Source organism: Mastigoproctus giganteus, chromosome 3 (genome assembly GCF_048544385.1).
Source record: "Mastigoproctus giganteus isolate SK-2022 chromosome 3, ASM4854438v1, whole genome shotgun sequence".
Classification (NCBI taxonomy): domain Eukaryota; kingdom Metazoa; phylum Arthropoda; class Arachnida; order Uropygi; family Thelyphonidae; genus Mastigoproctus; species Mastigoproctus giganteus.
The window spans coordinates 160,256,795-160,273,814 of record NC_143577.1 but is presented as its reverse complement, the minus strand read 5'-3'; the positions used below and the strand labels follow the sequence as shown (position 1 = coordinate 160,273,814).

Sequence of the window (17,020 nt, the reverse complement as noted above, 5' to 3'; positions counted from 1 at the left end):
CTCAATTAGATTACCTTGCATGTGTGATGCTGCAATTTGCAAAATTGAAGACTAGGTCAGTAAGACCACTGTTTCATTCCCTTCCAGTCTTGTTGCCCTTCTTTGCCCTTGTTCCAGCAGATCTACACCCTCCCTAAAATGAGGCCTCAATGTACTACCCAAGATGCAGCCTAACCACTTCCCCCATACAATGGGATAATCACCTCCTTATCCCTGCTAGCAAAGTTCCTGTAAATCATAGATAAAATCCCCATAAGTTTTTATCTGCACAATTGCCCCAATGTCTTTTTCATTTTCTACTAAGCTGAATTGTACTAGACAGTTCAGCAGTTGGTACATTCATTTGGGATTACTTCTGCCCATATGCAGTACTTTACATTTGTTAATGTTAAACTTAAACTGCCAATTTCTCAGCCCATTTGCCTAATTATTTTAGATCTTGTTGCAGTAGCTTAAACTGATTACTGTCATTAAATTAACCACTCTGCCAACCTTTGTATCATCTGCAAACTTAGACATTAAGCCCGATGTACCTATAACATTATCATTAATAAATATAGAAAACAACAATGGGCCAAACATTGAACCTTGGGGGACTACACTGATAACATTTCTTCACAAAAAGCAGTGTCCATTAATAACCAGTCTCTGCCTTTTTAAAACAAAAAAATATACATATTGAAACTGCAAATTTGGTTTTGTCTAAGCATCCACACTCCTGTCCAAATAAAGTGAGCTCTTAAGAAACATAAGCAATCAATGGTGTTATTGTTTAAACTGGATCTAATTTTGGTACATATTTAATTAGTGGCAGAAAACGTCCTTTTGGATTCTGTGCTGGTTGGAGCTATTGTACTGAGATAGTCGTAGACGAGTTGCAGTTTACCCTTCTCCCATTCCCTCATCTTCAAAAAATCTTTTTCCTTTTTGCCTTTTTATGGCACTATATCCGTATTAACGAAAGAAAGGGATTGACGTTTAAGCTATATATTTATTAATTTTTATTTCCCTGTACCTTAGTATTGCCATCAGTGGCCATCTTTATGATTTTTGTACAGCAAAAATCATAATGATTTTTGTGTTCCCCTCAAGCACTAAGGCCCACAAGCTACCTGACTGCATTAAAAAATCAGAATTTGCAGGAGCTGAAGGATTTTCCCATTTAAATAAATAGACTATCCTACTTCTATTGCTATTTTTCATCTTTATTTATTTAAATACTCCTTTTTCCCTTCCCTATCCTCAATTTAACACCTCACCCTATACCATGTGCTTGTTCCAAATTATTGAATTCCAATCTCACCTTAGTTATAATTTAAACTAAGGTGTTAAACTTAAATTAGTGGGTAACTGGCTGATATATGTGAAATGTATTATAGTATATGTGAAACGGTATTTCTAAAGAGATACCGTTTCACATATACTATAATACATAACAGTTATATATACAGTAGACTCTCGATTTCCCAGTTAATCCAAAAATATAAAACTCCCCGACATACGTAAGGATACGTTCCAGGACTTCTTATTTCGTCTAGTTTTACGTAACTCGGGAATGACTAATAACGTATTGCCACTATTATTATTGACAAATCTGAATTCCGCGTGATACTTGTTAATGTTTGGCCACTTTGATACATCCTTATTATAATGATTCCTTAGAGATTTAACAGATGCACCGTTTTCAAACTTTTGAATAATTTCAAGTTTCTGTTTAACTGAAAATGCAACTCTTTTGCGTTTACCCATCATTTTTGCGATTTCTAAGCGAAAAAAAAAAAAATTTACTATAAAAAAAATTCCGACATCCCTGACATAAATAACGAAACAAAATTTATCCTTTTGCGCTGCAATGGAACACAACAAATCGACGCGACCCAATAAAACAAACTAAACATTTGGTCTCTCTGTCTCTGTTTTTTTTTTTTTTTTTTTTGAGCGGTGGGTGTGAAGACAGCGGTGATTGCAAGATCTCCCAATGATGACTTATAATTTATAATGCTGCTTGTCACTTATTTACGACTTGCAAAATATCTGTTTATACCTATTCTAGTTATTACTTGAATTTTTTGATTTCTGGTTGGTTTTTTTTTTTTTTTTTAATTTGGAGTCTTGACGTGTCCTGGTTAATCGAAAGTCTGCTATATATATATATAAGTTAGTAGTCGTGAAGGGCAATGTGTTATGTTAATGGTACTAGTAATGCTAATTATGGAGAACAATTTGTTCTCCATAATTTACATTATCCACATCACTTGAGTTCCATTTGATGCATTTATGTGTCAAACAACAGCAAAAGTGTTAGAAATTTCAAAGTTTTGTTGTACCAGTTGGTACCGGTTGTGATTAGTGTAATTTTTTAAAATTAATAAGAAAACATTCTGGTTTCAGCTGGATACCTCTTGTTGTGTGAACACTTAGGCTTAGGTTCTGGCCATAAGTATTTGAAATTACATGTTAAGCGACCTCTCCAAAGTAGACACGCTCTAGTACGGACACTCTAATAGCTGTTCATTTTTATTTTTCAACTTCCCTGCAGTGGACACTTAGATTTTTTTCAATGGTAACATTTTGAATGAACATGTTCATTGCTGATGACACACACACACACACATGTGTTTTCATTTAGCCACGAAGGCAAGTGAACATCAAGCCATAAATTACTTACAGAATAAATTGCAGAATATGTTGTTATATGATTACCACTGCTGATATAGAATTTAAAAATATTTTGACTTCTGATGCAGTTCCACTGGCATGCCCATGACTTAGCAATGCAATATAATTGTAAACCTGAGAGAAAGGGGAGCGTTTTAGTGTGAATGTGAGAACACAGTTTAATACTGTGGAATAAATTTCTTTAAAAAAAATGTTTGAACACTCTACAAATGGACTCTAATGCATTTGCATTAGAATCCATTTGTAGAGTGTTAATCAGACATGTTTATTGAAACTGCTCCATAGTCTATCACCACTAAACATATAGCATGCCTAGATCTTCCGAGTGTTAAAAAAAAACAATCTGCATATCTGGTACTACCATCTAGCTATTCTGTGGAACTCTGCTTTGTTCCTCAGAGTGTGTGGTTGTTACAGTACAATAGTAAATTTCAAGAGAACAGGTTCTGGATGATTGCGAAAGTTTGTGCAGTGTTCCAGGCACAGGTAAGGATTTACCTTTCTAGTACTGTACTATAGTATACCTGGAAAGCAGTCAACTTTGAAATAAAAAGTAGAAATGATAGAATATTCCAGAAAAGAAAAGTGGTTTGTAAGTTAGCTGATCATTTCAAAATTTCAAAGACTTCAGCAGCAATCATTAAAAATCAAGAAGGAGTGTTAATAGAGTGGCAGGAAAATGGAAATGGAAAACAGTACTATACATTTTCTCATGTCAACAGTGCTTTTGTGGATAAATTTACATTAGAGTTGGTTTAATCAGGTATGCAGTCAAAGGCGCCTCCGTAGCCAGGTGGGAAGGAGCAGCGTGTGCGTAGCACACGCTTCTTGATTAGACTGGGGTTCGAGCCCGTCACCACCAAATACGGAGGATACGGAAAGGTCAGGGAATGACCACCGCATACCGGAGCAATATGGCCTTAGTTGCTAATGCTCCTAAGGAAAAAATAACAGTATGCAGTCAAAAAATTCCCAACTCTGGGCCTGTGTTTCAAACCAGAGCTTTAAAAATTGCTAAATGAATTGGCACCATTGACTTTAAAGCATCTGATGGCTAGTTAGGTAAGTTCCATAGACATCATATTTCCTTAAAAACAATTTGTGGAGAATCTACTGATGTTAATCTGGGAACTGTTGCTGAGTGGAAAAAATGGCTGTCATCAATGCTTGTTGCATACTCACTAGAAAATATATTGAATGCTGATGAAAGATTTTTTTTTTTTTTTTTTGCAGTTAAAGATAAAATAATGTGCCTTAGAGGAGAAACATGGAAGTAAAATGGCAAAGTAGCATCATTTGTGTTCATGGGCACTCATATGATATCGCTTGTTATACGCAAATCTCTGAAACCAAGGTGTTTTAAAGGTTTGAATTTAAAAAACCTCAGTGTACATTGGAAATCAAACAATAAGGCTTGGATGACTAGGGAGATTATGACAGATTGGCTGATCATTTGGATAAAAGAATGATTTGTCAGAATAGAAAAGTTATTTTATTTTTTGACAGTGCTGTATCTCACCCACATATTAAACTGAATAGTGTTGAAACAGTGCTGTATCTCACCCACATATTAAACTGAATAGTGTTGAAACAGTGCTTTTTACTTCCAACATCACATCCGCTTCTCAACCACTATACCAAATAACAATTGCAAATTTTAAGGTAAAATTTCAAAACATGGTTCTTAAACACCAGATTTCAAAACTTGATGAAGAAAAAGTTGTTCAAAACTTTGCAAAAGTATAGATGTACTACAAGCCATAAAGCTATAATCTGGATTAGTGCAATGAATCCCTCTGCAATTAAAAACTGCTTCCACAAATCAGGATTTGATTTGTGTTAGTCAGTGTGATGGTGACTTCGTAGATGCACCTGTACTTAAGGGTTTGCTATGGACACTAGGAAATTTTTCACTGATTGGTGATGAATGTGTTCCTGGCGACTCTAATTTAGTGGTAGAAGGCATAAACACTGAAGTAAAGGACATTGTAAGTGAATTTATGGAAGAAGAAGATGAAGAACCTGAAAAGAATGAACGGCAGCAGCATGATCCCGAAATTTAAAAAAAATATGTGTGTATATATATATGCTAATTACCTAAACATATTAAAAGAATTCTATGTGATCAAAAATGATGAATATGAAATAAAACTTGTGCAATCTAATTATCCACAATGAAAATGAAATTGTCAAGATGAAAAATATGAAAGAAGCAATTTGTGTTAATTTTTTTACTAAGCATTAATGATGTTTGATAATAAATAACACAAAAGTTTTATTTATTAAAAATTAATTATGCATTATTTATTAAAAGTTAATTTAAACACAAATGTACAGCAATACCTCACACAGTGCGGCTTCAATCAGTACAGGATTCACTATAGTGCCGTTTATAATCTGTGACTGATGATTTGGTTTATAATCTGCGACTGCGATTGATAATGTGGTCATATATGGCTGACATTTTCCTAAAATTTTAGCATTAGCATTAGTAGAGGCATTTGATGCAAGAAAGCAAGCTTATGCAGCATCAGCCAAAAAAAAAAAAAAAAAGTAACATAAATAAATAAAAAATAACCACTTCCACTTCACCCCTCTGTTCGTTCAAAATACCTGTCCAGCTGAGCCTTAAACTTATTTAGGCTATCAACTTCCACGACAAGGGATGGAAGTCTGTTCCACCTACCAACCACCCGCTGGCTAAAAGCAAATTTCCGCACATCTATCCTACATCTGTCTTTCCTCAATTTGAATTTATGCCCTCTCAGGTGATTATTCTGAGCAAGAGGAAGAATCCCATCAGCATTGAGCATGCTCAAACCATTCAAGGCTTTGTACACCTCTATCAGATCACCTCGCTGGTGCCTAGTTTTCAGACACTGTAATTCGCAAAACTTAAGCCTTTCTTCGTAAGAGCACCCTTATCCCATTCACCAATCTTGTTGCATTTTCTAGAATGATCTCCACAAATTTGCATCACTCGCTTATTCTAGATCTTTCTGAAAGCTTATACAATGCACATGCTCATATGTACTGTATATAGGCACTCCCTGGCTTACATAATACTCAACTTCAGAAATTTGACTTTACATTAGTTTTTGCTGGCCGGTGAAAACTTTAAAAAATCATGGAAGCATATTTTGCATCCCATAGGAATAAATGGAGGAGGTATCGTGAAAATATCGTAATGTGAACTAAAACAGCATCGCTCTCCACTGCTTGTACAGGCATGCAAGCGTCCAGCTCAACTGTATTAAACATGTGTGGTTCAGTGCAGTCATATGTATGCTAAATACAGTTATATATTTTGATATAGCTTGTTCATTGCATTGAATTAATTATTAATTTGTATTGAATTTAAAAAAATCATTCTTAAAAATGTTCCTAAAGGGGAAATCGATTTGATTTGGAGTGTTGTGTTTTTGATCCAAGGTGGACTGAAGACTATTTCTTCATTGATTACCACGAAAAAGCAGTGTGTTTGGTGTGTCAGAAGACTGTGTGAGTTTTTAAAGAATATAACACTGATTCCAATCATAAATCTTATGATCAACATAAAGGAGTGCTGTGAAAAGAAAAGTGTTCAAAGTTATGAAATGAATTAAGAAAACAACAAAACATACTGAAAACATATCGGTCAAGAAATTTATCTGCTGTGCGTGCCAGTTATCAAGTTGCACATTTGATTGCTTTAGAAAGTAAACCATTCAATGATGGTTAATTTGTTAAGCATTGTTTGTTACAAGTTGTGGAAGAAATTTGTCCGGAGAAACAAAAAATGATACAAGACATTAGTTCATCTCGACAAACAATTATGCGAAGAGTAGAAGATATTAGAAAGAATTTATTTGAACAACTTTTGGAAAACATAAAACAAATGAAATATTTTAGTGTGGCACTGGATGACAATACTGATGTAAATGACACAGCCCAACTTCTCATCTTTATGTGTGGAATTAATGATAATTTTGTACCACTTGAAGATTTAGCTGATCTACAGAGTATGCACTTAACAACTACAGGTGAAAATCTTTGCCAATCTATCGAAAAGTTAGGATTAAATATTAAAAACCTGGTAGGAGTCACAACTGGCAGTGCAAAAAATATGATTGATAAAAACTTTGGGCTTATGGGTAGAATAACCAAGAAAATGATAGATTTCGGAGCCGAAACTCCGATTGGAATTCACTGCATTGTGCATCAAAAAGCTCTTTATGGGAAAGTATTGGATCTCCAACACGTTATGAATGTGGTTATTTCAACTGTAAATTTTACAAGATCACATGGCCTTAATATGGCTGTTGAAACATCACCGAATGTTTCAACACAGAAAAAGGGAAACCGATAAAACAACTATCAGATATGGAGTGGCTGTTTGATCTTGCAATTCATACGTACATTTCTAGTCATTTAAATGCTCTTAATTTAAAACTACAGGGGAAAGGAAAATTGGTCTGATTGTTTTGGTGACATCAAAATCATTTCAGAATAAGTTGCTATTATTTCAATTCCAGTTGAGCAAGACAATTTAGTTCACTTTGAACGTTGTACTGGGCTAAAGGAGAAACACATTTCCAAAGAATCGTTGCCTTTCGTTATTACAATTACTTTTTGACAAGTTTGAAAGTCGATTTTCTGATATAAAATCCCATGAAAACGTTTTTGTTTGAGAACCCATTTACTTCTATGGCTGAAAACTACAATCCCAGATTGGAACTTGAAATTATTGATCTTCAAGCCAAAATATGCTTCAAAAATCATATTATATAGACTGCAAAAATAAACTATTTGAATTCTACAAGGCTTTCCCATCTGAAGATTTTCTGCTAATAAAAGAAAATGCCATGAAAATGGCTACTCAGATTTTTTTCACTCTTAAAATCAAATATTTAAAAAGAAACAATAACAGATGAGCATTTTTTTTTTTTAGGAAAACCACAAACACGAGAGGTATTAGAACCTATAGTATCATGCTTGGGTTGGAGTTTGAGAAGACGAAAGAAAATATTTACTGACATTAGACTTGAATCTGTAGACTGTAATTTTCAGGAAATACGTATGAAGGAAGGTTGTTCCAGAAAACAGCAGTTGAATGAATAAACGAGGAAGATGAAAAGTTAGTTCTGTGAGTTTGAAGTTGGACAGTAAATGGATGTAGGCTGGTGGTGGCACGTGTTTGGACTGTTTTCAAAGAGAGAGAGAGAGCAGGAATTATAGAAGCAAATTTCAGAAAAACAGTGCCCATGGAAGTATCTGTAGAAAAGGCGTGCAGCAGAAACAGGACATCTATGAGACAGCGAGTGGAGAAACTGCTAGAGATGAGTCATTAATTAACCTAACTGCCCTCTTCTGAATGCGATCTAGAAACCTGAGAGAGAGGTTTTGTGGGCACAGCCCCAGATGTGGGAACAATATTCCATGGCAGGGCGGATTTGCAATTTATACAGAGTGAGCAGCTGTTTGGAAGAAAAGTAACGCCGAGAGCAAAAGAGAAAACCAAGTTTTTTAGATGCAGAGGAAGCAATATTTGTAATGTGCTTGTGCCAAGAGAGATTAGAAGTCAGGGTAATCCCCAAAAGAGATATATCATTTTGCCTAGAAATTGGAGTGTCACTAAAGATAAGCATAGGAGCAGAAGAATCCTTTTTGCGAGATATAAGACAAGACTGAGTTTTAGAAGGGTTGAAATCAACTAAGTTGTCTTTGCCCCACTGGAGAATTACCTGAAGATCGGTATTTAAGGAATTGGTAGCAGAATTTTGAGAAGTTGAAGCTGATTGAGCAGGACAAGGTTTCTCAAAATGGAAAGTTGAATGCAATGTGCTATCATCGGCAAAACTATGGATAGGATTTCCAGTCAATGGAAGAAGGTCATTGATATACAAGAGGAAAAGAGTGGGGGAAAGAACTGAACCTTGGGGGACACCGGCATTAGTGGAGAAGTTAGAAGACAGAGAGCCATCTACCATCACCCTAAGTGAGCGATCAGAGAGAAAACTGGATAACCAATTACTAAAAACAGTTGGCAAACCATAAGATGGAAGCTTGTTTAGGAAGACCTTTATGCCAAACATGATCAAAAGCCTTTGAGATGTCAAGAGCAACTACTTGTGTTTCACCGAACCTTTCCATTGAATTAGTCCATAAATGGGTAACATAAGCCAGAATATCACCAGTGGATCGACACTCGACATAATGCCTAGAGGGAAAGAGAAAACCAAGTTTTTTAGATGCAGAGGAGGCAATATTTGTAATGTGCTTGTGCCAAGAGAGAGATTAGAAGTTAGGGTAATCCCCAAAAGAGATATATCATCTTGCTTAGAAATCGGAGTGTCACCAAAGATAAACATAGGAGCAGAAGAATCCTTTTTTTGCGAGATATAAGAGAGGACTGAAATCAACTAAGTTGTCTTTGCCCCACTGGACAATTACCCGGAGATCGGCATTTAAGGAATTGATTGCGTATATTCGAGAAGTTGAATCTGATTGAGCAAGGTAAGGTTTCTCAAACTGGAAAGTGGAATGCAATGTGCTATCATCAGCAAAACTATGGTCAATGTTGCAAAAAAGTTGAGTCAGGGTTAAATTTGAAAGTATTTGCAATTCTGCCCAGACACGATAGGAGGGAGTACATGAAGAGAGCCTTGTCAATCAATTCGGCCCTGGAGGGAATGTGCAAGGCTCAAGGGGTAGAATTTTTTTCAGCGTGGTCTGTGCTTGTTAACAGGAGAGACCACTTCTACAGGGATGGGTTACACTTAAATAGAAAGGGTGCAAGAATATTTGCTAATGCTATCGAGGCAGTGTTAGGTGTGTCGGAAAACTGCTAGCTTGGGGAGATTTACAGACTAAAAGGTTAAAAGTAGCCGCGGGCAGAGGTGAAGGTGATTCTTGCACAACTGCTATTAGAATAAGTAGCGACCTGGAGCTAGGGGTGCTGGGGGTTTCAGGGACTGATAGCAGTCATTGTGAAACAGGTGGGTATATAGGATGTGTCAGGGTGAATAGGAATAGGTGCATGTATGCTTGCATGTATACCAGTGCTAGAAGTATAGTAAATAAATTTGATGAAGTTGAAGTGTTGGTCAAAACATCAAAGGTGGATATTGTTGGGATATCAGAGACGTGGTGTCACACTGATATTAGGAATGCAGAATTGGAATTTGGGGAGTACAATGTGTTCAGAAAGGATAGACAGGATAGGAAGGGAGGAGGTGTCATGCTGTTCATTAAGAAAAACATAAAATCAAAAGAAGTGCATCCAGTTGATATAGATGAACAGTGCACTGTTGAATCAGTTTGGTGTGATATAAGCACTGCGAAAATAAGAGTAGGAGTGTGTTATAGGCTAATGACTCGAATGAGTACAATGAACAATTGTACAGAGAAATAGAGTGGGCTAGTAAATCAGAATGTCTTATAATGGGGGATTTTATAACTTCCCAGATATTGGGGCTCCGTAGCCAGGTGGGAAGGAGCAGCGTGATCACGCTTCTTGATTAGACCGGGGTTCGAGCCCGTCACCACCAAATACAGAGGATGCGGAAGGGTCAGGAAATGAACACCGCATATGCCGGAGCAATATGGCCTTAGTTGCTAATGCTCCTAAAAACCAAATAACAACAACAACATCCCAGATACTGACTGGAACTTGTGGGTTGGTCACTCACACACTAGTAAGACTTTTGTGGATTTATTGGTTGATTGTTTTCTGCAGCAGCATGTTTGAGAGGCAACCAGAGAGGGTAATACTCTTGATCTGGTTATTAGCAGTGATCATTCGTGTATTAAGAATTTGCAGATAAACGAACCACTAGGTGGCAGTGATCACATTGTACTGATGTGGGATTTACTTAAAGATATAATTACCATCAGGGTTAAAGGAAAGGGTTTTTGCTTCCATAAAGGTGAGTACTGTGGTCTCAGACAGTTTTTAAATTCTGTACAGTGGGATCAACTGACGATGTTACCAACAGTAAATTCTAAGTGGGAAACATTCAAGGAATTAATCGTGGAAGATACTAAAAGTTTCATAACTATTAAGAAATATTGTTCAAGGTTTAGGCCTAAATGGTTATCAAATGAACTAATGAGACCTGTGACAGAGAAGAAAAATGCATGGGATGCATATAAATTATCAAGCGACTCAGAAGCCTATGGTAGATATAAGCTAGTTTGTAATCAGGTCACAAAGGAGGTTAGGCAGGCGAAGGCAGATTGCGAGAAATCTTTGGAAAAAAATGCTAAGAAAAACAGCAATGATTTCTTTACTTATATAAACTCTAAAAGGAAGGGGGTGAATCTCATTGGTCCACTTGATATCGATGGTTCCACTGTTGATGATCCTGCTCAGATAGCAAACAAACTGAATGAGTATTTTGCATCTACATTCTCGTCATGAGGAGTTATTAAGGTTTGAAAATGGCAGAAGGTTATCAAATTGTAGAAGGGTGCTTAATGATTTTGTAATAACTGAGAGCAAAGTGGAGGAGAAATTGTTGAAGTTAAACGTAAGAAAAGCACCTGGGGTGGATGGGATCTATCCAGTTATATTAAAGGAGGCGGCAAAGCAACTAAGCAAACCCTTAGCCATAATTATGAGAGCATCCTTGGACTCAGGGGAGGTTCCCACGGACTGGAGATGTGCAAATGTATCCCCAATTCACAAAGGGGGATCGAAGGGTGACAAGAGTAATTACAGACCAGTTAGTTTAACTTCTGTTCCAGGTAAAATAATGGAATCGCTGGTTAAAGATGCATTGCAGGATCATCTAGACAGGACTGCAGCAATAATTCAGACACAGCATGGGTTTGTTAAGGGAAAGTCTTGTCTGACAAATTTGATAGGATATTATGATGTGGTTACAAAGGAACTGGATGCAAAAAATAATTTTGATATCATATATTTGGATTTCAGGAAAGCTTTTGACACTGTTGCGCATGGAAGACTATTGTACAAATTGGAGCAGAATGGTATTAAGGGTAAGTTGCTAAAATGGATAAAAGGATGGTTAAGTGCGAGAAGACAGAGGGTGGTAATCAATGGGTGCTGCTCTTCGTGGACTAATGTTATTATTGCAGTCCCACAGGGTTTGATGTTAGTTCCTCATTTGTTTTGTATATTTATCAATGATATTGATGAAGGTATATCAGGCTTAGTGTCGAAGTTTGCAGATGATACAAAGGTTGGCAGGGTTCTTAATGACACAAATGGCAGTGTGCTACTGCAACAGGATCTAGAAAATTTGGGCAGATGGGCTAAGATGTTGCAATCGAAGTTTAACTGTGACAAATGCAAAGTACTGCATATGGATAGAAGTAACCCCACAGAAACGTACCAACTGTGTGGTACTAGACTTAAGGTGGTAGAAAATGAAAAATATCTGGGACTAATTGTGTAGTCAGATATGAAGTTTTCTGAGCAATGCAGACAGGCTGCCAGGGCAGATCATGGGATTTTATCAATGATATATAGGAATTTTGCTAGCAGGGAAAAGGACGTGATTGTACCTCTGTATAAGGCAATGGTCAGGCCACGCCTTGAGTACTGCGTACAGGTCTGGAGGCCTCATGTTAGGAAGGATGTGATTTGCTTGAGCATGTACAGAGAAGGGCAACAAGATTTGTGAGGGGAATGAAGGGATCCTCTTACCAAGAGAGACTTAAGTTCTACAAATTACAGTGGCTGGAGACGAGGCACCTGCGCGGTGATCTGATTGAGGTTGTATAAGGCCTTGAATGGGTTGAGCACGCTAAATTCTGATGGGATCCTTCCACTTTTTCAGATTACGAACCTAAGGGGGCATAAATTCAAATTAAGAAAAGATAGATGTAAAATAGATGTGTGGAAATTTGCCTTTAGCCAGCGGGTGGCTAATTGCTGGAACAAACTTCCATCCGTCGTGGAAGTTGATAGGCTAAATAAACTTAAGGAGGAATTGGACAGTCATTTGGAGGGAATGGTGTGTTTTTTTTTTTTTTGGCTGATGCTGCATAAGCTCATACACTTGCTTTCTTGCATCACATGCCACTACTACTATGGATAGGATTTCCGATCAATGAAAGAAGGTCATTAATATACAAGAGGAAAAGAATGGAGGGAAAGAACTGACCCTTGGGGGACACCATCATTAGTAGTGAAGTTAGAAGGCAGAGTGCCATCTACCATCTTCGATTCCCGCCTCGGGCTTGGATCAAAGTACTGCAAAAACCTTGGGAGGTGCAATATGGCCACAGATACTGATGCGCCAACAACTACCAAATCAAAAAAAAAAAAAAAAAAAAAATCAACCATCTACCATCACCCACCATGAGCGGTCAGAGAGAAAACTGTATAACCAGTTACAAAAAACAGTTGGCAAACCATAAGATGGAAGCTTGTTTAGAAGACCTTTATGCCAAACACGATCGAAAGCCTTTAAGATGTCAAGAGCAACTGCTTGTGCTTCACCAAACTTTTCCTTTGAATTTGTCCACGAATGGGTAACATAAGCCAGAATATCACCAGTGTATCGACACTGATGGAATCCATACTGGTGATCGTTGATCAGATGGAAGGTTTCTAGATAGTTTAAGAGTTGACGGTTAAGTGATTTCTCCATTACTTTAGAAAGAGTAGAAGTAATTGGATGGGAGGGATTTGTCACCCTTTTTAGAAACTGGCTGGATACGAGCAAATAACAACTTTGGAATAAGAAAGTGAATAAAGGTGGCATAGAACAGGAGTAAGTTCAGGAGTGCAGGTTTTGAGAACAAGTGTAGAAATACTAACGAATGGGCCTGGTGTACTGGGGTCCATGGTTGAGAGAAAAAATAGATATATATAATGATAACCCAGAGAAATACTAATAAGACCTGGAGCTCCATCGAGAAATACCATCAGGACATAATCTTCATATGTATTGAGATTGGCGTCACAAATTTGCAACGAAATTTTGAACAATTGTTTAAAAATATCCAGCCTCAATCATCTCATTAAATGTTGTCTTGGCCAGTAAATATTATTTTGTATTGTACTTAATAAAATTTTCGAATATTTCAATTTAAGGTTTATTATTATATTTATTTATTCACCTTAATATTGAAAAGCAGTGATCCTTTTCAGGTAGTAAATTTTCTAAAATGAGCATTTAAAAGAAAAGTAAAGTATTTTTTTTAAAAACAGAAGTGAAGTATTTCAAATGGAAACAAAAGTAAATACAGTCGATTCTGGTTATTTGGGACACATCGGGACTAGTGCATTTTGGCCCGATTAAGCGGCTGCCCCAATTATCCGAAGTTTCACGTGAAAAAAGTTAAAAATACAATGGACCTCTGCTTTACAATTAATTGGTTTACTGTACAATCAAATCACGTTACGATGGACTCACCATAGTAAAGTACCATTTACTATACAATGTGTAGTAAGTGCCGGTCATTGTGATCACGTTTGTGAATTGAATTTTAATTTTATTAAACAGCGATTCTAATTAACGAAAATAGGAGGAATATTGTCTGCAGGCTATAAAAGTAAAGATATATTAAGCACAAATTTACCCTTTATTACCTTACCAATTTAAAAATTAAATGATACTTGAAAATCACAAGAATATACATGATAATCGGAATAATTAATACGTACTGTAATAAAAAAAAAAAAAAACTGTAATATGTACATACTAACTAGTTGACATTTCTGTTCACCGAACATTTGTGGGTGGGGGTTAAAATTTAAAACAGTAAAAAGATAAGCAATCGATAACAAAGAACACAGCACACAAAAATTGCAAGTAACAAGTTACGAAACTTTAAAAATAGGAATGAAGAGAAGATTCTGAAAATTAATTTTTTTATATGTTTGAAGATTTCATGGAAGTGTAAATGCATTTCACCATAATAACCCATTGAATTCCAGCTGTTGGTATTATCACAAATTCAATAAGATTGAGTTTACTATCCATTTATGATAGATTGCACTAACAGAAAAGCCCAATAAACAGGTGATAATAAAATCTAAAAAATAAATCACTGACAGTGGCATAGCTACCATGTAGGCAGGCAAGGCAATTGCCTCTGGGCCCGGTGTCTTTGGCTGTCTCCTGTTTTTGCAATTTTCATTAAGTAGGGGCCCTGAACTTGTTCTTTGCCCCCGGGTCCGAAAAAGGGTAACTACGCTAGTGATCACTCACATAGATTTGTTACACATAAAAGTGCTGGGAATTTGCATTTTTTTATATGTAGTTTGAAAAGAAAAAATGGTAACATGAAAATAGAAACTTCCTTTTACAAGTAACAAGATATAGAAAATGTGACACACCACACAATTTTTTCTCAAATCACTCTGTGCGGCCAGCAAAATAAATCTAACTTTGAATACCGCCCCCGTACAGGAAAAGGTTGGACACCACTAGTGTATGGGATCTGCTGCTGGGAAGTGTAGCATGTACACTGCAGAGTTGCACACCATAGAGTTAGTCTTGGATCACGTAATTTACTAGTCTTTATCAGTGATGAGATACACTACTCATCCAACTCTGTCCTGGATTCAGCAGATGATCTGCTCTCTCTGTGAAGGTGTATTTAATATCTGCTTCTGTTGGATCATCAGTCTCACTGGGATTAGTAGAAATGATTTGGCTGATATTGCAGCCAAATCATTTCTACTAATCCTGGTGTGACTGATCATTTCCCCATGAATAATCTTGGCCTGTCAGTCCGAGTCCCCTATACAGACTAGAGGCAAATAATCTGTAGTATGATATATTCTCTATCCTGTCCTAATATATTTCATGACAAAGGGTTTCTCAGTTTTCCTGTTATCTTTTTATTTTCGCAAAAAATAATAAAAGATTAGTGGCATTGGGCAGGTAACAGAAACTATCCGATTAAGCCTCTGATTGAAACACTGCAATCTAGCAGGAATTGTGAAGAGGAAGTTGTTCTTTTTTGGCTCGACGTAGAACGCAGTCATCGGACACAACCTTTCTGTTGAAGGGTGATGACCCTCCTGTGTACAAGCAGTGTGACACCATTTTATCTCTTAAGCATGTTTTAACTGACTGTACAAATTTTAAAAATGCACATTTTACTGCTTTTAACCATCTTACTGAGCCATGTACACTCAGTCAGATTTTATCTGACACTGACGTGTCAGAAGTTTTTAAATTTTTACAAATTATTAATCTGTGTAGATTAATAATTGACTTCTTCCACCATTCAGTTATAGAGGGTGATTCATTACATGGAATTACTACTAAGTAGGTTTAGTAAAGATACTTTACTACATGAAGTATTTAATTAGTTTATTGGAAGTGCAGTATTTCCATGGGTTGTTGTTAAAACTTTTCAAGCAATACATGAATTTCAATCAGAAACTATATTGCCAGTGCTTTATACTTGCAATCAGAGCTGCTTCTCCTTCCATGTGTTATGTCTGTGTTTCATGGCAAATCTTTTTCAGTCCACCATGCTCGTCGGCAGTAGAAAAGCAATAGTACACACTGAATACTGTCAATTTTTACTATTAAGATACCAATACAGCATAAGATGCCTAGCTTTTGACTTTTGTTCCTCTATGCAGAGTGCCCTTGGGCTATTGTTTAAAAATTTCCAAGTGGTACATGACTTTCTAATTTAAATCATATGAAAGTCAGGCATGTTTTTCATTGGGCAATATAACCATATTGTCACCATTTCACGTGGCAAGTTCTGCTTACCAGTAGCATAAGAGGATATCTAGCTTTTAACTTTTGGTTCCTTTGTCAAAGAGTGTACCCATGGCCTGTTGGATTAATTTTCATGTGATAAGTAAGACTTCTAATAGAGGTGCTTTTCATCCAAAAGTCAGCCATGTTTCCCACTGGTTGATACGATGACAGTGTCATAATGACCAACAACCTATGAGTATTTGTAGCTTAATAAATTTAGCCTTTTTCATTCAAAACTGGCATTTTATTTCTCAATGAAAATTGTCCAACAAACTGTGAATGAAATTTCTTTGCCACTGAAATCTGTGAACGGTGAAAAAAAGAAAAAATTCCAACCAGTAAAAGTGATGGTCAGGTGAACATGTTACAATGAAAGTCTCTCTCTCTCTCTCTCTCGAGCACATAGTGGGAAAGTAAGTTTGTTGTAGCATGTACTGGCATCACATTTTCAGTATTATTAACAGATTTTAAGCCCTTCTGAATTTTGGAATTCTGAATACAGGATCCTATACCATATGTTTTAAGTGTTTGTCTATTTTAAAAAACATTTTTGCAACTTTTCTGTGGGAAATATGTAATGGTTATGTCTGTTGTCTCTCTACTTGGTAATGATACAAGTTGCAGGCATTTGACAGTGGATTAGAAATGGGGGGAGG

General features: G+C 36.5%; 1 protein-coding gene across 1 annotated transcript in view; it reads left to right on the top strand.

Annotated features, from left to right (window-relative positions):
- Positions 1–17,020, top strand: part of LOC150088365 (uncharacterized) — an 87,297-nt gene that overhangs the window by 44,384 nt on the left and 25,893 nt on the right. The gene's annotated exons all lie outside the window — the stretch shown is intronic.